The sequence below is a fragment of the Mauremys mutica genome, chromosome 8 (assembly GCF_020497125.1).
Source record: "Mauremys mutica isolate MM-2020 ecotype Southern chromosome 8, ASM2049712v1, whole genome shotgun sequence".
Classification (NCBI taxonomy): domain Eukaryota; kingdom Metazoa; phylum Chordata; order Testudines; family Geoemydidae; genus Mauremys; species Mauremys mutica.
Window position 1 is genome coordinate 108,544,093 of NC_059079.1, and position 27,724 is coordinate 108,571,816.

General features: G+C 42.6%; 2 long non-coding RNA genes across 2 annotated transcripts; one reads left to right on the top strand and one right to left on the bottom strand.

The window, feature by feature from the left end:
* Positions 1 to 199: 199 nt before the first annotated feature.
* On the bottom strand, positions 200 to 15,959 carry LOC123375542. The gene is made up of 3 exons (XR_006581506.1): positions 15,828 to 15,959; positions 14,211 to 14,392; positions 200 to 586 (listed from the first exon to the last, which is right to left on the bottom strand). It is a non-coding gene; the product is annotated as an uncharacterized LOC123375542 (long non-coding RNA).
* Positions 15,960 to 16,003: 44 nt separating this feature from the next.
* Positions 16,004 to 27,120, top strand: LOC123375540. Its single transcript, XR_006581504.1, has 3 exons — positions 16,004 to 16,235; positions 22,879 to 22,941; positions 26,486 to 27,120. It is a non-coding gene; the product is annotated as an uncharacterized LOC123375540 (long non-coding RNA).
* Positions 27,121 to 27,724: the final 604 nt, after the last annotated feature.

Here is a 27,724-nt window from a genome sequence, read left to right on the forward strand (position 1 = left end):
TCAGGAACTTTCTAGTTTCAAATATTGCCAACACCTCTAAGGCCCCGTCCTGCAGACACCTATACATAAGCTTAACTTTATGGCATGAGTAGTTTCACTGGCTTCAGATGGAATTATGTATGTCAAATTAGGCCTGAGCATAAATGTTGACAAGAACAGGGCTTAACTGCGTAAATATTGTTGATTTATTTCTCTCATAATGCCATCACTTTATTTTTCTTCAGTTTTCATCACAATATTTTTGAGTTTTTGCTGGAAAGGAAATAGTTGCTGAAGCAACAAAGTTGTTTAATAGAACTTCAAATAGTTAAAAAGCAAAGTACACTTCTTTCACTGAAAGCCGGTGGGCTTGCTCTCCATTGTGAGCTAGTACTGGGAAAACCCAGCAACGTTTCTAGTTAGCATTTTGGTATACTCCCAGATCCAGCCTCCTTTGGTGGCAGCTGGGAACCTTCTGAGCTATTTTCATGAATGTTCTTGCCACCAATTTTTTCATCTGTTCACCAGAATGTTTGTAGTAAGTGGAAATGGCATGAGCACTTCTGCACTGTGAAGGGTCTCACCTTGCCTGGCCATCTTGAAATATCTGTTAGGAAAAAAACCAGTACAGGGTGATTTAAAGGACCTGTCATGCAGCTTGTGGGTCAGATTCTACCTATCAAATACTTTAAGGACTGTTTGCAGTAAAGAGTTCACAGGCAACCCGGTGGCTTCACAAAAAATCATCCGCCTCCATTCTGAGGCTCATCTAGTCTGATCTCCTGCCTAACACAAACCATAGAAATTCACCCAGTAATTCCTGCCCAATATTTTGTCATTGGACTAGAGCATATCTCTTAGAAAGTCATTCCAGGCCAAATCCTCAGCTGGTTTACACTAGCTGAGAACCCAATCTCCAAGCTTGATCTAAAGATTCAGTGATGGAGAACCTAACCCATCCCCCGGTAATCTGTTCTAATGGGTAATATGCTGTGCCTGTTTAAAAACAATGCATCTTATTTCTAGTTTAAAATTCAAGTTATTTTGAATAGCGAACAAATTCATAAAAAATCCTCCCTTTGTGGCAGGACCCAATTTGCATGGGGTCATTTACCCTTGGTTTTCTCCATCATCTCTCACTTCCAATGAACTTGGGATCTGTTTTATTTATATAGTCACAAAATATATATGGACATGATCTGTCATTCCTCTTCCGAGCTTAGAACAGTACTGGACCTCCTATATAATTTCTGACCTTGTGATATATGCCGGGCCAGTTCTCATAAAAAAACAGATTTAGCAAAGAACAAACATTGCGGATTATTAAAACCTAGTTTCTTAATTTCCATTTTGATTCAGAAATCACAGGCGCCTGCGACCTTTATGGTTTCTTTTCTCATGCAGTAGTAAGGGATGATCTGATGTTTATTAGCTGCAGAAGGTTGGATATTTCTTTATAACATTAAATATTCTTTTGCATGATGGTGTTTTACTTTACAAACTGCAAATAGATTGTGATGTGCCATGCCTAAAGATGTTTTCTTTAGCATCTGAGAATTCTGGAAGTCTTTCTTGTTTAGTTGCAGTTTTCATCTTTAGCCATCATATCTGCCTTACTTTATACAGAAATAATATCCCTGAAGTTTCTTGCAAGAAAAGCAATTTTCAAATTGAAAGGGACTCACTGTTTTTCGCAAACGTTTCTGTGCCTGTGTTTATTTCTTTGTTCCAGTTCTGGCCCTTTTCAAAGGGCTTAGGTTGCACTAGACTGAGGCATCAATGCTGGGAGTATTGGTTACAGGATCCATAAGCTTTACTTTTTAAACCCAAGCCATGCTGCAGATCAAATATTTTTGGTGAGTCCCAGAGCTCTGTCACCAGGATCATTATGAAAGACTTGTGAGCAGAACTGTGACCATTTTTAATGCAAACTCAGGCTACAAACCTAACAATTGGACCATGTCCCCTGAGGTTTGCAAATCCTTCAGTGAACCAGAACTGGGCTAAAACATGGTTATGGATAGAACCAGGTGAAATTAGATGGTTCTGGATGAGTTTTGCTTTGTTTGGGGTTCATTGAATCTATTCTTTTATCATTCTTCTCTGTCCTCCACCACCATGTTACCTCCCCACCAAGTCTGTAACCTAGACACACCTAGCTTTTCTCCTACATGCTGTTTCTATTCAACCACAAAGCCTGGATTACTGGACACACACCATTCTGGAGTGTGGAAATGGCAGAAGTGTTAAATGACTTTTTTGTTTCACTTTTCACCAAAAAGATTAGTAGAAACTGGACATCTAACATAGTGAATGCCAGTGAAAATGAGGTGGGATCAGAGGCTAAAATATGGAACAAACAAGGTAAAAATTACTTAGACAAGTTAGATGTTTTCAAGTCAATAGGGCCTGATGAAATACATCCTAGAATACTCAAGTTGCTGACTGGGGATGTGTCTGAGCCATTAGCAAATATCTTCAAAAAGTCATAGAAGATGGGAGAGATTCCAGAGGACTGGAAAAGGGCAACTCTAGTGCCAATTTATAAAAAGGGAAATAAGGACAACCCGTGGAATTACAGACTAGTGCTTAAGTTCTGTACCCAGAAAGATAATGGAGCAAATAATGAAGCAATCAATTTGAAGACACCTAGAAGATAAGAAGGTGATAAGTAACAACCAGCATGGATTTGTCAAGAATAAATCATGTCAAACGAACCTAATAGCTTTCTCTGTCAGTGTAACAAGCCTTGTGGATGTGTGTGTGTGTGGCGGTGATGGTGTGGGGGAGAAGCAGTAGATGTGGTATATCTTGACTTTAGTAAGGCTTTTGATAATGTCTCTCATGACCTTCTCATAAACAAACTAGAGAAATACAACCTAGATGGAGTTACTATAAGGTGGGTGCAAAACGGTTAGAAAACTGTTCCCAGAGAGTATTTATCAGTGGTTCACAGTCATGCTGGAAGGGCATATCGAGTGGGGTCCCGCAGGGATCAGTTCTGGGTCCAGATCTGTTCAATAACTTCATCAATGATTTAGATAATGGCATAGAGAGCACACGCATAAAGTTTGCAGACGATATCAAGCTTGGAGGGGTTGCAAGTGCTTTGGAGGATAGGATTAAAATTCAAAATGATCTGAACAAACTGGAGAAATGGTCTGAAGTAAATAGGATGAAACTCAATAAGGACAAATGCAAAGTGCTCCACTTAGAAAGGAACAATCAGTTGCACACACACAAAATGGGCCATGACTGCCTAGGAAGGAGTACGGCAGAAAGGGATCTGGGGGTCATTGTGGACCACAAGCTAAATATGAATCAACAGTGCAACCCTGTTGCAGAAAAAGCAAACATCATTCTGAGATGTATTAGCAGGAGTGTGGTAAACAAGACACGAGAAGTAATTCTTCTGCTCTACTCCGCGCTGATTAGGCCTCAACTGGAGTATTGTGTCTAGTTCTGGGCACCACATTTCAGGAAGGATGTGGACAAATTGGAGAGAATCCAGAGAAGAGCAACAAAAATGAAGAGCAACCTGTGAGGCAAGATTGAAAAAACTGGGTTTGTTTAGTCTGGAGAAGAGAAGACTGAGAGGGGACATGGTAACAGGTTTCAAGTAGATAAAAGGTTGTTACAAGGAGGAGAGAGAAAAATTATTCACCAGAACCTCTGAGGATAGGACAAGAAGCAATGGTCAGAGTGTCAGAATGGTTAAGCACTGGAATAAATTGCCCAGGAAAGTTGTAGAATGTCCATCAATGGAGATTTTTAAGAGCAGGTTAGACAAGCACCTGGTCTAGATAATGCTTAGTCCTGCCTTGAGTGCAGGGGACTGGACTAGATGACCTCTTGCGGGCTCTTCCAGTTCTATGATTCTATGAGAGAGAAAAGCAGAAAAATGGTAAGCAAAATTCCTTCAACCCACACATCTTTTTATGCCATTAGGGAAAACAGCAGAAATCAAATAGAGTAACGTTCCTTTTACATATGAATGCCATTTATACTGGAGCAATGGTGCATTTTAACAAATACACTGCAGGTTGTATCACTCCTATGATACTAAAAGGAAAGTAGGTTTAGTGTTTTACTCTGCGATGCTCTCCTAGGAACACACTCCAAACTTTGCTGATATCTCTCCTCATATGGGTCTCATTCCAAACCCCTAACCATTTGCCTAAGTAAGATTTGTAGCGGGAACTTGTCCTTTGACTGAAAGACATTTGAAGTATATCATTTTAAATGTAGCCTATACCTTAATTTAACAAAAGAAATCTAGTCAGGTGTAGCTAAGAAGGTCTTCGATGTCAAGAAGGAGCCATTTAAATCTCTGGTCCCCATCAGGCTGAATCCATGATTCCTTCCTCAGATCTGAGGTTCTATTTTCTAATAATGCCTGGCACATTGCACTCACAATAGCCTCATCCAGTCTACGTTGGGTTGCAGCAACATGCCATAGAATGCAACCTGATTCCATGAGACATGGCACAGTCTAACCTGCCAGGCTGTATTATTGGTGCCAAGGAAATATAAGTGTCACAAAGGATTTGTTCAGAGCTGCTTAGCCTATGGAAAGACACAGGTGGCTAAAAGCAGGGAGGGGCTATACATTCACAAGCACTCTTGTTAATCATTGATTTAAATTATTTGGCCCTAATTTCAGCTACCTAAACTTTCAATTTGATCGATTCCTTGCTGGGAGCTGAGTTAGGAGATTGAGTGACTGCAAATGGCAGTCAGAAATTCTATGAGGAAAGCAAGTTCCAAAAAGGCAGCTATAGAGGTGTTTGGTCCCTTACCCATGCATTGGAAGTGTGCGTGGGTGTGTTTTTCCTATTTATTGGGAGGGAAAACAACTGAAAAGCTCTAGCTGGTGAAATCTATAAGATTTCAGTGTCTGTTATAACTTGGTAAGCATGCATTGTGTAGCCTGGCATCAAAGTTTGGAGACATTCCCCAACGGAATAGCAAAAGTGCTTTAATACCCAAGCTGTTACCAGTACACACAGCCACTGTCTCTCTGCATACCTATCATCAAAGCCCAGCAAGAAGGCGGGGGGATGGGTGGGGAGGAGTAGAGGTGGGGGCCGAGAAGATCTCCACTGCACGGTATACACTACTTACTGGAAAGATTATGAAAGTCATAAAAATGTCAACTTCTGTATTTCAATTCTGTAAACGACACATGCAGAATGCGCTCCACTCTGCCTTTGCAGCTTGCAAGAGTCGCCGTCAGCTTTCCGCTTGAATAACATATAGAATGTTTCCCACCCTCCTGACAGGTGGGCTGCATATCACAAACATTTCTCCGGCATTACTACTCTAATCAAGTCCTGAGCTGACTGAAGCTAAAATGAAGCTTTTCCAGATTTCTCCAGGAAATGCCAGTAAAATATTTCTAAACTGGGTGGCATCTCCAGCTGTACTGTTGGTGGAGAATAACTAGTTGGAGGTTTTACTGATCCCATCACATCTCTAAGAAAGTCACGACTCTACATATTGTTACTCATGTAAAATGAATCAGGAAAAGGGCAGATAAATTAAGAAAGTTAACCAGAGGTGATGTGACACCAGAATTATTATTTAGAAAGAGGGACACCCAAAGTGCCCCCTCTGATCACTTTCTCCTGGTCACATCAGGATGTGAGGACAAAGCGGCAGATTTTCCCCAACCCTGAGCTCCAATCGTTGGGCAGTTTCTCGGCCTCTACCAGGGAAGACATAAGAACAAATGATTATTATGGACTGCATTCTGGGTGCTGATTCTGCCAACCACTTAAGCTCATGCTTTCATTTAAGCACATGTTAAAGTCCATCCCTATTCAGCAAAACACTTAAGCGTGTGCTGAAAGTTAAGTGCTTGTTTAACTCATATCTGAGTCGGGGACTTAAGCACATGCTTAAATGCTATGCTGAATCAGGGCTTGGGAGTCTGATCCAAAATCCACTGGCTTCAGTGGCAGCCTCTCAAGTGCTCCCAGTGGGCTTTGTATCAGTCCCTTATTTGTGATTTTAAAAGTTTACTTAAATGGACATGAAAATTAGATCTGAGCCTGAAGTTGCTGGCAAGATGCCAGCAAGGCCTTGGTATCAGGAGAGTTGGCTACCTCTGCGTTCACATGGCTTCTCCTGTTGTGAGAGTGAGGTTCTTCTGCTGTGGAAGATTTTTTAGCTACATGCAAAAGTGGCTGACTGCTGCACACATGGAAGTTTTAATAATTAGTCCCAAACAGCCCTGAGAGTTTTAACATGGAAACAAGTTCTACATTACTCGTTAAATTGGTCAGATTTCAATAAAGCCAGGAAAACATCTTGAAAACAGCATGAATGTAATTTACAAAGAAAACAATCCAAGCATTACTGCCAAAGAGTTTTCCAACAGGAAGGAAGAAAGAATTTCACCCCCCCACACACACACACATAGAATGACTGTCGTGTATATTAAATTAGCAGTTTCTGGAGTGGAGGAAACCTCTGTTGGACCCCCAGCATTTATGGGAGGTTTTATATCATTCGCCAGGGCATGATATAAGGAAAGGTCTTACCTTCATTGTTATCTCTCAGACAGGTCACACTGCATATAGCTGCCTATAATTAGGTTTGTGTCAGTGTTTTCATTCTAGACAACCCCTTGTTTTCTGTCATTTTAAGCTTAGCTGTCAAGCTCTGTGCAGGAGGTGAAGTATGCCAAGGGGTGAGGGTCATCTCAGGTCAACAGCAAATACCAAATTGGATGGGACACTCTCTTTCTTTAAGACTGTCCTTTATTTAAGTTAGAAGTGAGAGAAAGGAGACTTTGTGTGCATCTGACACTTCTAATGTGTTCCGAAAATCTGAAATTAACATTGTATTATAATCTGAAAATCTGCATCCCAGTAGCCCACAGTGTGAACCAGTGTTTTGGGGTAGTTTGAAAGCAAATTAACGAAGACGACTCAGCATATATTGCAATAAGTACAGCCCCAATTCAGCAAGGCACTTAAGTGGATACTTAACTTCCAAACACATGATTAGTCCCATTGAAATCATGTTAAAATGATTTGCTGAATAGAAATGGGATTGCACACATGCTTGAAGTTAAGCATGTGCTTCAGCAGTTTTGCTGAATCAGGGCCTATATGAACAAAGGACTAAATTATAGAATCCTAGAATGGTAGGACTGGAAGAGACTATGATAGGTCATCGAGGCCAGCCCCCTGCACCGAGGCAGGACTAAATCTCCTTGTACAATAGCCATTGAGCTCTCGGATGTTACATTCAGTGAGGTTGCATAGGGCACGTGACAGTACAGAAGTTGCTCATAGTATGTTAAAAGCCCTATATTTCATTTATCTTTTAAAGTATTAACAACTTAATGAAGGAAATGTCTGTTGGGACTATTCTATCCAGAATTCTTAGCAAGAAGAGGGATGTATCTGGATTTGAAGGGGAAAAAAAACACAGCATGGTGGATTGCTGCTAGCAAACCTCGAAGTCAATGTCTTTCTTCAGAAAAACAATACCACGTGTATACACTCTACTATATAAAGTACTTGTGCTGAGTGATACTGACCAGAGTCATTATTATTTATTATTTGTATTGCAGCCGTACTACAGGAAATGTTCACGTTGAAACACAAAGGCCGCACAAAAACTGGCTGGTGATACAGCTGGCTAGAGCACAATTCCATTTGGTGACAACTTTGTTTTTGTTCCACAGTGGAATTGAAAACAAAACCTTTCAAACGTTTCCGCAAGAGGATATTGTGGCAAAAAGGTCAGGGTTCTGATTTGGTCTCTCATCCTCTCTTTGAAATAAAATCTTCAAAACAAAAAGCAAACATGACAGTCACAATCAGAATGAATCACAGGTTCAAAAAAATCCCACCCAATTCCCTCCCATTCCGGATTTTCTCCTGAAAATTAGCAGGTCAGTCCAGTACCACAGGCCCCCATGCCAACCACCTTCCACCAAACTCATTCATTTTTTCCTCCACCATTGCCAGCAACTGAATAACTGCACAAATAGTGCGAACTAGAGTTTTATATTACCAGCTCTGCCACTGGTAATATAAAACCAATGCCTTAATAGTGGCCAGAGTCTCAAAAAAAATGCACTGTAATTATTTGTCCTTTCTTGTCGAGCCCTCTGGTATCTGAAAAAGTCCAAAAGCCAATCATCCAGAAATTTGGCCATGCAACAGCGAAGCTTTCTGCTTTCAAGCCAGCAAATCCCAAATGTGGATGCCAAAGGAGCAGAATAATAAAAAGTATTCTATTGTCTCCTCTGATCCAGAGCAGGCTTCCCGAGGACAGCCTGTATCTCCTATGTGCTTCCCTTGTAGGTTACCTCTAACCTACAATGCACCACGAAATACCCAGCGCCGTCTAGCCCTGTACTTGAAGGGAACTCTCTTATTTTGAAGACACAACAATGGCCCACTGAGACAATCTTCAGGCAGTTCACTATTGCCAAACAGCGTTCTGAAAAAAATATTCCGTCAGCACCCTCTGGTACAGCGCTGTCCTGAACCAAGAGCCATCCTGGTAGAAGGCTGTTGCCTGAATTTGCCAACAGGAAATGCATCTTAGACCAAGTTGTACATAAGAGGGAGCCTGCTGGACTGTTGCAGGGAAAAATATATATTTTCAGGGGCTGCATCCCCTTTGTCCACTAGTTGCTCCATTTCTGCCCCTGTGACATATCCCAGTCATACTGGAAAAATGAGCATGTCTCCCCTGCCCTCAACCACATGAACCTTATGAAAATTTAAAAAAACTAAACCCAATACCACCAAGAAAGCTTCAGGGCATACCGTCCCCAAATCCCTTCTTCAACTGGTGGGTAGACTACACCTCTCTTCACTAGGCTACGTTTATTTCCCCAGAGCATCTGAAAAAATGACCATGAACTGGACGAGTAATTTTCCAGGATGATACACATATGCCATGTAAATCTGAAGGGATAACAAGAATGTTTGATATACACGTTACCCTTTCTGCCAAAGCCAGGGTCCATCTCTTCCACCTCATCATCATCATCTACCAGGAGGCAAACCTCTTCTCCCAGTTCAACTTGGCTCTTGAATCACCACCAAAGGGGAGGCTCAAAATATCTGTAACCTGAGGCTGGCTTCTCAGGCCTGGTCTACACTGGGGAGGGTGGGGGGGGTGAAATCGATCTAAGATATGCAACTTCAGCTATGAGAATAGCGTAGCTGAAGTAGACGTATCTTAGATCGACTTAGATTGACTTACTTGGCATCCTCGCGGTGTGGGATCGACGGCCGCCGCTCCCCCATCGACTCCGCTTCTGCCTCTCGCCCTAGTGGAGTTCCGGAGTCGATGGGGAGCACGTTCGGGGATCGATTTATCGCGTCTAGACGAGACGCAATAAATCGATCCCCGATAGATCGATCGCTACCTACCGATCCGGTGGATAGTGTGGACATACCCTCAGAGTCTGCAACTTCTCTGGAAGAGCAGAAGAGTACCAGACAGCCTCACCCATAAAACCTTGCTCTTCTTCATGGTAACCATTGCTCTGGCTGCACCTGAATAATAATGTAACACGTCAAAAAATGTGTCCCTCTCCCCTGTCCTGCCCACCAGCACTGTGACTTCACCCGCATGGGAGAAAATTTTCACAGACAGAATCAAATGCCCCTCCCCTCTGACCCATGCATTTAAGCCTTGAAATCCCGTATTGCTATACATTACCCAAAGAAAAGGGTCCAAAGAGAAACAATACAGCAATAGACACAAGGGACAACCTTACCTTACCCCAGAATGTATCTGTATAGCCTCTCTCCTCCACCCCTTTATTAAAGGAATGTACAGTGCATGAATATATGAGAACTGCAACCAGTTAATAAACTGGGGGAGAATGTCGTATTGAGAGGGAACCAACCATAAGCAAGGCAGGTTCACTCTGTCAAAAAGCTTTGGTCTGATCAAGACCAAACCATAACTGTGCCATTCTCCCCATCGCCCCATTTCAAATGCTTCCCATGCACTACACAAAGTGTTGGCTACTGTGCAACCGTTAACTGCATTAGACTGAGTGGGGAGCAATACTTTTCCTGCTTTTCCCCCCAACTCTTGACTAGAATGTTCAAAAGCGTAACAAGGCCTCCAGTTCCTGATATCTTCCAAATCTTCTTCCCCATAATCCAAAGGTCTTCATAAAAGGAAGATCCCAATAAGCCTTTAGTCAAGGCATCACTGAAAATACACGGGAGCCCCATAGAAAGGGGATCCACGAACCTCTGATAAAATTCCTCTGTCAAACCGTCTGCCCCCAGGGAAGTTCCCTTCTTCAGTGTCAAAGCTCGATGCACAAACGTCCATCTCCTCTACTGGCCCCACAAGCAAGTCCTGTTCCTCATCTGCCAATATCGGAAAACCCAGGGTACTATCCAAAAATTGCAGCTGCGTGAAAGGAGGAATGACTTGTCCCTGAAAGAGCTCAGTGTAATATTACTGATCTATCCTCAACATGCTAGTTAGGGTCCCTGTGGGCCTGTCCAGTGCTACGATCCCGTAACTCCACCATAGCCCACTGCAGTCTTTTTTCCTTACATCCTGCAAATATATCAGAGAAGGCCACCCTATCCTTTGTCCTAAAGTCCTTTGCAAATTTATCTGCTTCCAGCTTTGTCCTTTGGTACTGAACCTTTTCCTTCTTAACTTCCTTGATGACCCTTATTTCTATGCATTCCCCTGCTTGCGGTTGAATATGAAGATCTGTTGAACAACTCTGCAATGCTCAATAACGCTTGTAATTAGAGGTATACAGAGCTCCTGAAACGGAAGGTAGCGAGATCACCAGCCTCCTCTTTGTCAGTCCCCACCAGTCCATCTGGGATGCATAAAACTCCCAAACTGTTTCTCATTCCAGAAAGATGCCTTCAACCTTTCTAACTGCCACTGCATTATTAAGTAAACCAGTGTTTACTGTCCAATAACCATGGCCAAATGTCACTGTTCCATTCTCCCTGAGTTCAACGCAACCCAAACAGAGGTCAGAAAACTCTACAGGTTACACTGCACCTAGTCCAATCACTGACGTAGCTTTCACATACACCCTGTCCAACTGACTACACAATTTCCCTCTAAAAATGTAAATGCACAGGCCTTCTTTAAATGAGGATACCCAAAAACATCCTTTAACCCAGCGGCATCACACACAGCTTGTAAGTTTCACCAGCACGTAACCCTTTACGTTGCTTTGCTCTGTCAGTCACTGCAGCTAAACAATTAACCCCCCCCATTTTAAAAACAGCTGTTGAGACATAATATCTCACAGAATATCTCTTTGGGGTCACTTTTCCCTCAGGTTGACTCAGACCCTGAGTGGAGTCCCTTAAAGTGAATGGAGCTCCTGCTACAGAGGAGACCCCCGTACCACCCCCACAGCCCCTCTTCAGTTGCAGGGGAAAGGGAGATCACAGGTGTGGCTTCTGAACAGCCCTTTACCACTCCATTCCTGATACAACCCGAATGTGGCTGAAAAGCAAATTCTTTTTCTTTAGAACACATGCTCCCTTTGCCCATCCTTTCACCCCAAATCCTTCCCCGCCCCACAGTGCAGTTCCCAAGTCAGCTTCCCCACAGGTACCGTCAGCCGGGGGCCGCACACCTGTTGGGAGCAAAGACATATTTAGGCTTGATAAGAAGTCTGTTCTGATAACGATTAACAGCTTACACTTAAGTAGAACGGTGCAAGTGTAAGAAATTGCAGAGTAATCATGTTTGTGAGGAAAATAAAAGTAGCCACAAACCTAGGGGAAACTGGTTTGAACTAGCACTAAACCTGTACTGACATGGAAGGAGAGTTAACATGGAAATGAGGAACTAATACATATACATGAGAAAAGATAACAGAAGTTAGAAATAAGTCAGCCTAAACAAAGGGAAACTGAAGCTGTGAATAGTCCAGTGCCGGAGACGACTGTGAGGTGTTGTCCTGATGAGATTCCCACTTGTGAGTAGCTGAGCATTATTTACCAATGTTTTACCTTAAGAAAGATTTGTTAGACCCATCTGCTCAGTAATGACTCTCTATCCAACAAAACTACAGATGCCACAGGAACAAGGCTCATAGCGTCCCAGGATCCACCAGTCTGTGCACAGAAACGTCTGCGTCAGTCTCTAAACAAACAGTCTTACACCATCACCGCCAAAGAACTTACTGGAGAAGGACAAAGCCACCTTCAACCCCACTCTTAGCAGGAAGAGGAAGTGAGAACAAATTCTCTCTCCCTCTCTCCCTCTCTGGAGGTCACTAGAGAGTTTACCCTCAGAAACCTTCCTGTTAACAATGTCATTGAAATCTGTACATCTCTGCAAAACATTTCAGCACTGATGAAACAGCATTTTTTGATGGAAAAACATTTAATAAAAAATGTTCTGACCGGCTCTTGCTGGTGATATATTTACTCTTTCCATGAGATGTTATTCTGTTGCGACTGATAACGTATGTGGAGGAAAAACAAGTGGTTGAAAATCCACAAACACATTTTTGGAAGTATGTCTTTCAAAATGCCCCTTCTGTCAGGGGCACTGGAACAATGTGTACAGTGGGGGGGGCTGTGAGCCATTGAACCAACTGTAAACCCTGTGTATGATGGAAACCACTTCAAATCAGGGGGTGCTGCAGCACCTCCTGCATATCTCGTTCCAGCACCTGTGCCTTCTGTGTTGTTTGGCTTCCATACACCATGGGAGAAGTTGTGAGATTTAATGCATTAAAGCACTTTGATAGCCAGGGTTATATGGAGCTCTATAAAGACAAAGTATTATTATTACTAGATGTTTCAAGGACAATGTTTGTACAGGAGATGTTGAAACCTTAACCCAAGAATTTCACCAATAGCATCAGGGGAAGAATATGGAAAGTGTATTACTACTGATGCAATTCTTTCAGTTCTCTTTTCACTTTTGCTGCTCTTATAACAGCTGTGCTCCATCTCTGAAGCAGATTTGTCTTTATCTTTGGCCACTTTGTCAGTGTTGGCAGAAGGCAAAAAGAATCTTAGGTGGGGTTGTTCTTTTAGCAAATTAAACAATGACCAAAACTTCGCTCATTTCTTCCATCATTATTTCAGAGTTCCATGGCTTCATTTTGATTTAGCAATATAGACAGCATGTCTCTGCTCTGAAACATGGAGACCAGAGGGCAGGGCACTCATACACTGTAGAGCTTGTGCAAGCCATTTCCTCTTGCCTGGGAGGACTCTCTGCTCTTCAGGGCCCCCATGCAATATACAATCTACCCCTTAAAACGTTTACATACATAGCAAGGGCCCAATTCTGCAACTGGTGCTCACGAGGAATAGCATTTTGGCAAATATGCCCACTGAAGTCAATAGGCTTATGAGAGAGGGTAAATGCTACTCGTGAATAAAGGCTGCAGAATAAGGCTTTAAATTAGTATTCCTATTTGTAGGAGATTTCCTTTGGCACCCGTGTTGCTGTCTCTATTTACACCAGCTCAGGATTTGGCTCAGAATAAGTATATCCTATTCACAGCATCCACTTGTGACTGTGGTCTTGGTGAAGGGAGTTCATTCCGAGCACAGACTTGCCTTTCAGCTAGAAAACTTTAAAAAAAAAACCCCAAAACACTGAAATTGGTGAAAATATCCATTTAAATTACCTCTAAAGAAAGGGTCATTTGGATACCGAGAACCCCCCCAAAATGTTGACCAGAATTTACAAAATGCCTATTGATTCTGGGAGCCTCAATTTTTGGTGTGCCTAATAGGAGACACCATTAAGGGCTGGAAAGTAGTGAACACCCAGGCAGAAATCCTGGCTTCATTGAAGTCCATAGGGAATGGCCAATGACCTTGAAGGGGCCACAATTTGACTGCCAGTCTCTGAAAACAAGTACACTTCAGGGTGTCTCCCACCAGGCCCCCAAAATGACAAGTCACTTATGAAAAACATTGGCCATTTTGTGTGGTTTGCAAAAAATCTGGCTCTGTAAGATGCATCCACTCCTGGTTGGAAATATAGGGGTTTAGTGCCTTCACAAGACAAAAAAAGTCCTGAAATCTCTTGCAGCCTAGGGCTCCAATAGCTGGTGTCCCCTATCGCTGCACACACTGATATGCCAAGTTAATGTTATGATGATCTTTTGGCAATCCCGGATGGAAGAAATAGAACACCAATTTAAATCACAAAGAGCGATGCAGTGCCTCTATCATGATTAATCTGGCTGTCAGTTTTAATTTTGGGGACATTACCTCACTCAACACTTGCGGGAGAGAGCGGCCAAAAATGATGATGTCATCATCGCCAGGCACATCTGACCCCGGCTGCTGATTGCCAGAGCTGAGTGCAAGCTAATAAATCCCATGGTACCTAGATACACACTGGAGTTTTATTACAATGCAGGCATTCCAGGATACCGCTGGAATTAAATGATCTGGGGAGAGAAAAAAATAACCACTACTTTTTCCTAGGTAGTAAAACTGTAAAATATAATTGTCCTGATACATTTCAGATCAGCTTCCTTCGGCTGTCATATAAAGTTGAGTTTATTCTACCAGAGAGTTAGGCAGAAATGCTCGTGTTTGAGCTAAGCATGCCATGGGCCTCAAATGAAAATTCTGGATCCAAGGGCTGCTCAACATCCCTGTTTCTCCCACAACTGGGCTGACCTGAATTGTGCAAATTGTCCCCTAACTCTGTGGGTCTGAGGCAACATCTCACATCCAAATGTAACCCGCCGGTGAGAGTGTGTTACCGGTCTGCCTTGGTGCCTGAGGAAATGAATCTGTCACCACCCTGCCTAGAGACCCTCGGCTCTTCAGCTCATGCTGTTAGCTGTGGAGATCCCTGGTTCAGTTGCTGGGGTGTTGGCTGTCGCAGAAGCACTCCCTGAAATGGGAAATGCTTGGAAATGCAGGTCTGGATCGGGCATTGGTCTGGCTGGTCACCCCCTCTGACTGCTGAGAGAACGGTGTCTCTGTTAACTTACACAAAGACACTCATCTCTGCTGGTACCTTGTCCCAAGCAATGTGGGCCCTCGCCGCGTCCCAGTAGTCCCTACCCCAGCTGAGGGTAGGTCAGCGGCCTACTCTGCAGTGTAGGAACAGAGTCAGGGCTCTCCTTTCTCCCCTCCCGTCCCCAAGGCATAGAGGGATAACTCCTCCTCTCCCCCAGGGCATTGGCAGAGAGTCTGGTCATCCCTAGGGGTGGAGCCAAGTTCCTACGGCTGTAGGCTGTCTGCAGATTCAGTCAGACTTCATGGCATCGGGCTACACCTGGGTCATGGTTTCAAGATTTTTTTTCACAACTATGAAGTCTAGAAACTACTTGTCCCTTCCTAATGAAAACTGTGATTCTGGCACCCTGGTGTGACTCTGGGAACGGGGGCCCGAGGTACAGGCCGAAAGTGCCTACCTATGACTTAATCCTGTCCTACTTGTCCTCTTGACCCCTTGAATGTTCATTCACCTGTTTCACACGGTGAACATACTAGACTGTGAGCTCTCTGGGGCACGGACTGTGTTTGCTCAGTTTGTTTGATCTCTGATCCCTATTTGGAGTCCATAGGCACTACTGCAGTAGAAATATCAGATAGTATTAATGAACAGTGTATCTGAATTTTGCCTCTTTGGCCCATCTCCAGACAGAGCCATAAGACAAGACAGACAAAGTATTCATAGGGTTGCCACATTCCTATCTCAGTAGCACCATAACTGCTCACAGGTTTACAGAGCGCTTTGCATAAAAGAGCAACTGAAGGAGGACTCGTGTTGACTAACTAAACCTTTGAAAGTAGGAGCCTAGCTGGGGACTTTCACACTGGGGAAAACTTTCAAACAGAGCTTGTTTGGAACTTGGCTCCATTTACCTTTCAAGGATTTATAAAGAATGTTGCTTGCTCCTTTTGCTCACTATTAGAGATGTTTGGTTTGGTGTTGTCTCTTTTTCTCTCCCAGCCCCTCCCTCTTCTCCTCCGTCTGGATACCGCAGTGAAGTTATCAGCCCGAGTGATTTGACATCATCATCATTATCAACACAACCATTTCTATGGCAACAGAAGATGATGCCATAAACACAGGACTCTGCAATCTGTGCTGGCTCCGATGGAAGGAGAGGCAGGGCCGAGAGCTCTAATTTCAACACAAATGTCTCTAATAACAGCAAGATGAATCCAGAAATTTGCTGGCAAAGGAAAGGACTTTAGGTATAAACATTTTGTCTTCCAAGTTGTGCTCCAATGGGAAATTCCCTCCTGAAAGTCCTCCTTTAAATACTGGTGAGTTCATGCGGTGATTATGACAATAAGAGAATAAGCCAAGTATGATAAAAGCAGGAGCTACACAAGCTCCCCAGTGCAGCCAGGTTATACCAGCTATGGGTCCATCTTGAGCAATGAGGTGCTGCTGACCAGGCCTAAATCTTGGTCTTGTAGTTTCACTAAAGTGAGGACTAGTATGATAGGTTGCACTAAACTCCTTCTTTCACTTCTTACCTAAGGGCACTTGAAGGCATTGAGCACTTTGTTGGAGGCCAGCAGCAATTTCCTGGTTCAGATCCTGAGGCACCTTTGATCCCAGGATTCCAAGGGAGAGAAGAAGGCTGGCCTGCTCCCTTTAGAATGGGGCTAATACACCCTAACTCACAAGAGGGCTGTGAGGCTAATCCATGAGTGTTTGAGACTAGTCAGATACTCCCGTAACAGGAGGCCATATAAGTACCGTAGAGCCTCACTCTTGCGTCTCTGAGCTGTGTCTATCTTAAGGATATTGAATGTCTGACTGCACGCAACGCAGGACATGAGATCAGAATCAATAACTCGGTCCTGTTCTCAGGTTTTCCATGTATGGAGCATTGTCCTGTCAGGGCTGTAAAACCTCAATGAATATGGTTTTAATAACCAAATGGTATTTAACGTGCAATCACTGTCTTATTAAGTCTAAATTAAATCCTTACTTGAGACACTTAATTTAAAGTGTGACTGATCTTTTCCTGGCCTGGAAGGAGATGCTTAAATGACACTTCTTTAAATTTGGCCTCATGGTTGGGCTGTGTAGGGGGGTGAGAGGGCTGGGATTTAAATAATATATTTTGATGATACAGCTCATCTGGTTAAAGCAGAATTTCATCATTTTATGAATATTTGGGGACAGGAACAAATGAAATCTAACATCCCACTGAGCTAGCTCATCACAGAACCATAGCTCAGCACTGTATTCGAAACACATCTATTGTGACTACCTGCCCTCAGCATCTGTTTGGTGTTTCAAAAAGGAGGAATGATATTACCCATGATCTCCTATTTTTCTACTCATAGTGTCTTGTGGGGTATCTCTTAGGTCAATGACAAGCCTAACATTCTGGTAAGGGCACACTAATCAAATAACCATTGCGTGCAAGAGCAATGCTACTACCTCTAGGTTCAGTGCGTAGCTAACGTGTTCTCTGAAGATCTACTTAGCATTAATGCCATATGTGGGGAGGACTCCTTTACAGCTTCCCCCAGTTTGCAGAGGATTGACATTTGCTAAATCAGCATCATCAGCACTAATTGAGAGTTCCACATGTAACGTCCCTGTGTAGAAAGTTCAAGGGGGGAATACAGCTCATAGATGAATGGTATGCCTGCATTTACTCATGCCAAGACCACAGCTAAAGAATGTCCAGTTGAAAAGGGTTTGCAAGAAAACTTTAAAAAAATCCCATGGCTAGATGAAGAAAACCAACATGTATATTCCCCTGTGCTTCGTGCTCCAGCTATCCAGTATGTTGCTGATTTGGGGGTTGGGGGGGTTAACACAACTGTTGTAAATTAAGATGTATATAATGAATGACCTTTGCCCAACACACCATTTCAACACCCAACACACCAAGGGTGCCACCACCATTTCACTGACGGGCTCCTGACAGTTTTGCCACTAAAAGCAGTTAGTACTTCCTGCTAGGTTTCTGATGAGCATTGTGGTGCTGCTAGCTCTTGCAGTATAATCATATGTCTCCCAATGTCTTGGGTTTTCTTTCTTGAAGCCCCATCTCCTAGAATCATGTGATTATGTGAGAGGCTCAGCTTTCACTTTAAAAAAATAGTAAATTTCTAGCCCTTGTGGTTGTGGAGAAAAGATTGACAATGTGACCTGAGTGCACTCTAAAGATGCAAAGAGCAGAAGACAAATTAAAAAAACAAACATATTGTCCCTTAAAAAAACCTCACAATTTTTAAGCCAGTCTGGTGAATTTTTTGGAGGCCTGTCTAATGATTTTTGAACACTTGGAGTTGGTAATACTGCTGCTGCATGAAAGTAACAGGCAAAGCCAACACCCTTGACATTGGTTGACTTGATCTCACCATTAAAGCCAGGATTCCACCTTCCAGAAGGCCCAGAGGGAGATGCTTAGTTTGCTGCTGCTAGAAAACAAACTAGATTATCTCTCACACAGATCACGGCAGGTAGTTCTGAATGAGATGCTCTGAATGTACCCAGGGGTGGAGTGGGTCCAGAAAAAGCAAAACGCCAACACCATTTTATTGCATTCTGCAGAAGTTTGCAAACCCTATCTGTGCCTGCACCAAAGAGAATTTGCATTGCTTTCCCATTATTAGTATTATTATTACTATTATTTAGTATTAATAAGTAATTATAGTAACTGATAAAGTGCACTGAAAGGCAATGTAACTGTTCAAATAATAATAGGTTGTCTTTTTATTGTGCCTTTCATCTGAGAATCTCACTATAATTTACAGACTAATTATTTCATTCTCCAAAATGCCAAGTCACAGAGAGACAAGATGAGCCAGCGGCATAATCCACAATAAAACCCATTCTTACTAGATTACTCCTACCACTCTGTCCGGTACAGAATCCAGTAGCCCTTGATCCTAGTCCCATTCCATAACTACTCAACTCACGCCCCAATTTATGCACCTTTTATCACTGAATCACATTATTGTATGATTTTCAGACAATGAAGAATTTGGCAAAGTAGAACATTTAAGTAATTTTATTCTTCTTGTTCCAAATCTGGCCCAAGAATCCCAATATTTAGGGAAATAGGTCAGGTTGTTTTGTTCTTACTGATGTACCTATTTATTTATTTGTGTTTCTTCAGTTAATTTCCTGAAGCTCAGAAGTTTTGAGAGCTTTTTCTTTTGAAAAAATAAAGTCAGCTAGAGAATTTGCTCATCCGGCTTGTTTTTCCAACTATCCTTTGTCTATCTTTAATTAGGAAGGGTTTCATGTGATGAAACCAGCCTGTTGTCATAAGTCATCCGCATGGTAAATTAAAGCGGTCATATTGACATGGCAGTTAAGCCCTCAAAGCCTGAAGTTAATCAATAAAATCTATGGAAAATTACTCTGAGCATATTAAAATCTTTAATACACAAATGCAGATTTTGCATTTCTCTGCATAATATTTGTGCACAATCTTCCTGCTCACCCCAACCCCTCCCCTCCAATCCCATGCAAGCTCTGTGCCTGATACCCCACAGCACAACGCTACCTAGTGTCACTTCCTAGATTCCAAAGCCAGAAGGGACCATTGTGAATCATCCAGTCTGACCTCCTGTAGAACATAGGCCACAGAGCATCCTCTAAAAAATCACTAGAGCCCATCTTTTAGAAAAACATCCAAACTTTTGATTTAAAAATAGTCAGTGATGAAGAAGCCATCTTGACCCTTGGTAAGTTGTTCCAACAGTTAATTACTCTCACTGTTAAAAATGTGTGCCTTATTTCTAGTATGAATTTGTCATGCTTCAACTCCAGCCTTTGTTACACCCTTCTGTGCAAGACTGAAGAGCCTATTCCCAAATATTTGTTCCCCATGTAGATACTTCTAGGCTGCAATAAAGTCACCCCTTAAACTTGTCTCTGGTAAGTTAAAGAGATGGAGCTCCTTGTGTCTATCACTAGAAGGCAGGTTTTTCTAATCCTTTCATCATTCTCGAGGCTCTTCTCTGAACCCTCCCCAATTTATCAACATCCTTCTTGAATTGTGGACACCAGAACTGGACACAGGATTCCAGCAGTGGTAGCACCGGTACTAAATACAGAGGTAAAATAACGTCTCCATTTCTGCTTGAGATCCCCCTGTTTATGCATCCCAAGATCACATTAGCTCTTTTGGCCACAGCGTTGCATTGGGAGCTCATGTTCAGCTGATTATCCATCCCTGCCCTCAAATCTTTTTCAGAGTCGTTGCTTCCCAGGATAGAGTCCCCCTTTCTGAAAGTAAGGACTACATTCTTTGTTCCCAGATGGATACATTTACATTTAGCCATATTAAAATGCCTATTGTTTGCTTGCACCTAGCTTACCAAGTGGTCTGTATGATTCTGAATTGGTGTCCTGTCCTATTTGTTATCTACCATGCCCCCAATTTCTGTGTCATCTGCAAATTTTATTAGTGATGATTTTATGTTTTCTTCCAGGTCACTGATATAAATGTTAAATAGTGTAGGGCCAGAACCAATCTCTACGGGACCCTACTGGAAACATATGCAGTCCATGATGAGTCCCTTTTTCCAGTTACATTTTGATACCTATCATTTAGCCAGTTTTTAATCCCTTTAATGTGGGCCATGTTAATTTTATATTGTTCTAATTTTTTAGTCAAAATGTTGTGTGGTACCGAGTCAAATGCCTTACAGAAGTCTAAATATATTACATCACACTATTACCTTTATCAGCCAAACATGTAATCTCATCAAAAAAAGATATCGAGTTAGTTTGACAGGATCTGTTTTCCATAAACCAATGTTGATTTGCATTAATTACATTACACGCCTTTAGTTCTTTATTAATCAAGTCCTGTATCAGCAGCTCTATTATCTTGCCCAGGATCAATGTCAGGCTGACAGGCCTATAATTACATGGGTCATCCTGTTTATCCTTTTTTAAAATTGGCACGACACTAGCTTTCTTCCAGTCTTCTGCAACTTCCAAGTGCTCCAAGATTTATAGATAATCATCGTTAATAGTCTAGCGAGCTCCTTAGCCAGCTCTTTTTTAAAACTCTTGAATGCAAGTTATCGGGACCTGTTGATTTCAAAAGGTCTAACTTTAGTAGCTTCTGTTTAACATCCTCCAGAACTACCAGTGGAATGGAGAGACTGTTACCATTATAATTTGGTGATGCTACATCATCTCTTTTTTTCCCAAATACAGAACAGAAATATTTATTGAACAATTCTACCTTGTCTGCATTATTATTGATAATTCTATCATTTCCATCTACTAATGGACCAACACCATTGCCAGGATTCTTTTTTTACCCTAATATATTTTTATAATTCCATCTTATTGTCCTTAACTCTTCTGGCCATAGAGTTCTCCCTGTATCCCTTGGCTTCCCTTATCAAATTTCTATAATTCTAACTTCTGATTTATATTCATCACTATCAACTTCCTCTTTCTTCTATTTATTGTGGGTGTATATATGTGTGTGTGTATGTGTATATATATTTACAGCTGCCTTCACTTCCTCTCTAAAGCAGGTTATTTTTTTAACCAGCATGGTCTTCTTCCTCAGCTGTGGGATTGTGGATTTTTTGGGCATCTAGTAAGGTGGTTCTTAAATGAATCTCAGTCATCATTCGCATTCTTCTTCCTGGCTTATTTGGCTCATAATGGTTTTCAGTTTTGTGATATTGGCCCTGTTAAAGCGCCAAGTGTATATATTACTGGTCCGGACTTTATTCTGCTTTCACATTATAAATGTGATCAAATCATGATCACTTGTGCCTAAGCTACCATTAACTTTTAGTTCTATGATCAGTTCCTCTTTATCTGCTATGAGCAAGGTCTAATATAGAATTTCCCCATGTTGGCTGCAACATAGACTTCAATGGAATTACACTGGAGAAACACTCAGTGACAGATCAGACCCCTTTGTTCCAGATAAGTGTCAGCTAATTTCCTACCCCATGGTCCCTTATCTCGGTTTGGTGCCTTTTTCCTTCCCCCGTCACTAATATATCAAAAGGGGCAGTAGAATCAGGGGGAGGTGCAGTTACTGCTAGCCCTCCCTTCTCCAGTCTAACCTTAGATGATGAGACAGAGCTGAGAAAATATGTGATCTCCCAGTTTCATGCCCTGTTACAACACAGGGAGGATGGACTAGCAGGGAGAGGGCAGCCTGTCATGCAGCCATTCAGGAAGGATCTCTCTGAAGCCTGTATTACATTAGGAAAATTCCCCTCAGCAAATTGAAGGCCTGTACTGTGGATGTTTCCTCTCCCTGGTTGTTTCCCTCCTCGTCTAACATTTTTGATACTTTGCCTACATTCCCTGGCTCAACCCTCGCCCCTCGCTCTTTTCCTTTCCCCTGGAATGCTTATGCAGATATCGAGCGTGCGTTAGTCACTGGAAGGAAATCTGGATGCAAGCAACTTTCGGGAAAGAGAAATAAATCAGGGAGTCTTGGAGGAAAAATTGGACCTATTAATGCTTTACGGGGCTAAAGGCACACACAGACAGAGTTTATTTCCAAATAGATCATTCTTAGATATGTCGATGATGTATGTCTATCTATTTTTCTAGGTTCTTGTGTAGTATCTGATGAGCGCCTCTTACACATTAACGAAATTATCCCCACAACATACATGGGTATTATTCCCATTTCAGAGGGCGGGAAACTGAGGCATGAAGATATTTGTTTTCTCCCCCTTCCCCGTAACTCCCTCCTATAGATTTTCCTATAGATGGAGAGCTTGGTCAAGCCCAAGGCTATAGAAGATTTAGAATAGCCCACGAGTTTTAATTCTTCCATGTGCATTCCTGGCTCCTAGAACTGTATTTAATGCCATTGCTATGTGTATAACTGTCTTTCGGGTGGTTTGAACTGGGTCCAAAACAGACTGACAGCATGATGGGCCAGCAAACTAGGAGGTTTCTTTTTGTTTGTTTTTTGGTTTACTGCAGCATAAAAGGCAACCGCTGAAGAAAGAAAAAGACAGTCTAGCTGGAGAGATGTGAAATGAGGAGGTGAGGCATGCCTCTAATAATCAAGCTCCCGAAGAAACCTGCAGCGCAGCTAAGGGGGCATTTATTTCTGAGCATAGCACAACCAATGGCTTAGCATCTGCAGCTCCATAGAATAATCAATATTTGATTATTATTGGACACTGGGAGGAGATAAGAAGGGAAACCACAGGCACCTTGTATAAGCACATGCAGGGAACATAGTCATGGGAAACGGGTCGCTCAAGATTTGCAGTGTTGCATTGGACACAAGCATAGACCCAATACGGCATAAGTCGACCCTCAGCCAAGCCTGGGTTTCTTTCCATATTTCTCCTTCACTGATATTCCCGCTAAATGTCTCCCGTCTGTTTCTAGTGGCTTGAGCAGGGCTGTAAATAAATCTCGGCTTTTCTGTCTGTGGGTTTGCCCTGGGAACTGGCTGTCCATTGCTGGAATGGAGGCAAATCCTCACTAAAGACAAGGCCTTCAAATTGTTAAGGAAGGAAGTGGGTGATTGCGGCGACTGAATTGTAGAGCTAGGAAAACGCTGAAGCAATCATTGATGGTTTATCGTATTAACATTCCAGCTCATTCAGAATTGTTCCATTGCATCTTCTTGGGAGGGATGGGGGAAGGAATGGAATCAGTTTGTATCTTACATTACTGCTAACAGTCAAAGCTCTTAGCTGGAGCTCCAAAGAGAAGCCGCATGGTCCACTTTGCTCTTCCCTTTTGCCTGTCAGTGAGCAGCCTCCATCTCTCATTTTCAGCCATTTGTCCCCTTGAGGAGAGCTTTGAAAGGGCCCCTTTGAGCGTTGTTGTATATGCTGGTCTGTTACCGACACAGTCTGCGTAAATGCTCCCAGTAAGAAACACATCTAAGGGAGGGCGGATGAGCAGACATTGATTGCCTCAAAATTATAGATACACTTAAAAATTATTTCTGCATTATCCTTATAATGAAAAATACCTAAAACTTCGTCATTATGTAAAGAAATACCTTGTGTATCTGAGTTTTACAAACACTGTCTGAGGAAGAAAGTTTATTTATCAAAGATGTTCAGGCTGGTTTCCCTGTCACCAGAATTACTGCATCTCTAAAAGTCATTTCCTGGAATTATTACTCATTCCTTACTTGGGCCAAACTTCCATTAACTTCACAAGTTCAAGCTGAAGCCAAGAGGAATTTGGCCTGCGAAAGAACTGAGCAGTGACTCTAGAATTTGGACCTCTACTCTTGTGGTTCACCTGTCACAGCAACAACAGATTTATTGTTCGCTCGGGTATCGCATCATATTGGCAAACTCCCACAAAGTGCCAGGGGCAACTAAACTCACCTTTATGTATCCCTTCTGAACTCAAGAGCAAGCTCCTTAAATCCGACGCTCACCCTGAACCTTTGGAAAGGCCAGAGATTCTAGGCAACCATTCCTTTAAAAAAAAAAGAAAGAAAAAGAAAAACCTCATTAGATGGGCTTGTCTAAGTCCTTCACATTCTTTTTGAGCTGCTCTGGGAGCGGTTCCACTTTGGTTCATTTGGAGGTGAAATAAACAAATAATTAACTCTGAGGGGGGGAAATTCACATGGTTAAGTGCATTATATTCAGAAAGCAACAATTTGCTGGCTGTGAGTACGATCCAGTGGGATTAACCTCAGGAGTGGCCCACACGCTGAGTCAGAGTAGAGTCCCATGGGAACTACCACGGTTTCAGGGTCCCAGTGTTAGTGGATTTGGCTGGCCATGTCGTTAGATTGAAGACTGGTCTTTTTTTATTTTTTAATCTTCCTCATCAGTTGTTGATTACTGGGAGGTGGCTGTCTTTATCATCAGATTCCTTCCAAAAGCAGTAATACTGTGATTCAAGCTACAATGGAAACGGAGAAACAAAAGTGACTGACACAATAATGCCAAGTGAAATCGTTATCTGTCCATGCCTTGGTAGGGTGGAGAGGTGTTATGCAGTGAGACTCCTGTGTGGCCTACACTAGGGCAGAGGACAATGTTAGTACCTGACTGCTCAGTCCTCGCTTCCTTTGGGGAGCAAATTGCCTGGAAAAGGACAGAAGGAGCCAGGATCATGCCCCGCCCTCCTCACCAGACCGCAAATTGGAGCTCATGCATGGTGAGGAGCCATTTGCACCATCCTAATAGATAGGATCTACCCTCTTGTGCACACTCAGTAGACCTGGGAGAGACGGTGCCTCCTGGACAGCTTTATGCTTGAACAAACCTGACCTTCTCAAATGGTGTTGTTCTAGCTAGGAGGCGGGGCCTGCTGGAACCACTGCAGCCCAGAGGTGTCATGTTCCCTTGACATCCTCTACGAGGGGTGGCTCCAGGCACCAGCGCACTAAGCGCGTGCCTGGGGCGGCAAGCCATGGGGGCAGTGTGCCGGTTGTTGTGAGGATGGCAGTCAGGCTGCCTTCGGTGGCATGCCTGTGGGGGGTCCGCCGGTCCCGTGGTTTCGACGGTAATTCGGTGGCTGGTACGCCGAAGGTGTGGGACTGACGGACCTCCCGCAGGCGCGCCGCCGAAAGCTTCCTGAGTGCCGTGCTTGGGGCGGCAAAATACATAGAGCCACCTCTGTCCTCTACACCCCCTCTCCAAGAACTGGAATTTAGCCCTTAAACTTCCCAGGTCTAGGTTTACCCATGTGTAAAGCTGAGGATAGTCGTACCCGACAGTAATGCAATTTGGAGTAGTGGGTGAAGTTAAGGAAGGGAAACGTGCGTTGAAGTCCAGGAAAAGCTTCCTGACCGTGAGTTATATTGAGCATGGAATTGTCGTCTTAAGAAGCTGGGCTGAATGGCAGAAGTGCTAACTCCTTAGACATTTAAAACCAGACCGGCCAATGTCCTACCTTGTTGAGGCTCAGCTTCAAGCCCAGTGAAGTCAATGGGAATCGGTCCACTGGATGTATTGTGTGGGCTTTGTATCAGGCGATTACTGCAGCGATTGGCCTTGCATGGCGGGGGATAGAGTAGAGGACCTAATGGCTTTCTTCAAGTCTGATGTCTATGCTTCTATGATTGTCCGATAGCTGTGGACCTCATAGGGGTGTGTGAGGCTTTATTAAATGATTAACTGATGTTTACAAAGTACTTTGAAAGCCGTGGTTGAGAGGCACTGAGTGCGCAATATTATTCATTATTAATCTTATTGTTAATTATGATTTGTATGACCATAGTGCCTAGGAGCCCTAGTCATGTACCAGGACCCCAGGGTGCTAGGGGCTGTACAAACACAGAACAAAAAAAGACAGTCCCTGCTCCAAAGGGTTTACAATCAAGGTATAAGAAGAGGCAACAGATGGATACAGACAGGCCAACTGGGGAGCACATGGAAACAATGAGACAATGCTGGTCAGCATAGGGGCATTGCTATTATTGAGAGCCGGTTTGAAAATGGGAAATATTTTCCATGAAAATTTTTGAAAGAAACATTTTTTGTTGTTGTTAAAAACTGAACACCAAAAGACAACTAAAAACCCCAAAATGGTTTGGGGTTTCAGTTTTTCATAAAAAAATCTAAACATTTCAACAAAATGTCTTTTTTTCCCACAGGAAGTATTCAACCAACTCTACTATTATTATTCTCTCTTCACTGGAGACTTCAGGACACTTCATCCTAAATCCAAGTTATCTTTGTCATCCATCCCTAGTAGCAATTTAAATAGCAGGTTGTTTCATATCCATGTGTATCTGTTTTTGAAATCTGCCCACTCACCAAATTATTGACCAAACTGTATGTAACAGGGTCCCGATTCAGTATAGATCTTAAGAACAAGGCTAATCATAAGCATGTGCGTAGTCCTACAGACTTCATATGCCTGGTGAACTAGGGTGAGGAATCTCCGAGTTCAATGCAACTACTCACGTGCTTAAGGACTTGCTGAATAGGGGGTCTACACCCTCTGTTATTCCAGCTCGTGAATGTGTTGTCTTGAATGTACATGCTACAATGGAGAGCTATCGGACAGTAACTATGCCATGTCAATGTCCTAAACTATTAAAGACCTGAAGATGATGATGCGCTTTTAACGTTTCACATAAACATTTGGGATTTGAAGAACTTTCAGCTCTCCCAAGGAAGTCAGAATAAATGCTTACATGGGGGATAGGGGAAAACCCCCCCAACAACCCTGAATTAAATTTTTGAACTTGACACCCTCCACTTTCCTACATGTTGCTCAACTCTAAACAGGGAAAATAAAATCAGCTTTGTTCGTGAGCAGATGCTTTTGACATTTTTTCTTCTTGAAGTCTGTGAATTATTAATAAACTAATTTCTCTTTATAGTTCAATCTTTGGAGATTTAAAGTGCTCACTCAAATGCACTGAACGGCAGGAATGCTTCAGCTCCAATCAGCTCCTGTCTTCTTTGGAAATGTTGGCCTTGAGGTATCTTTGAGTCTTTGAAATCAATCTTTTATTCAACCGGGAATTTCTGATGGCTAGGAGGGCTAGTCTGTTAATTCTGCCTAATGCCCTGTTTAAGTTCAGGGCATTTCAATCAGCTGACTTTCTGCTTATGGTTTGCACATGAATTATTTTTTTCCTTCTTTCTTTTTTCACGCTTGAATTTTTTTCAAGCTAAAATTCTTTGTCAAGCAGTATAAGCAGTGGGGTTTGGGATGACCTAGGAAGACCTCAGAGTTACAATCAGTGTAAGATCTTTCTGTTTTTCTGCAACCAAGTTACTAGAGTTTGGTCAGTGTGGTTGGGCTACTGTCTATTGACATAGAGCACATAAAATACAAATGAGCCAGTCAGTAAAGCTACTCTTGGGAGCCCAAAGCTTTG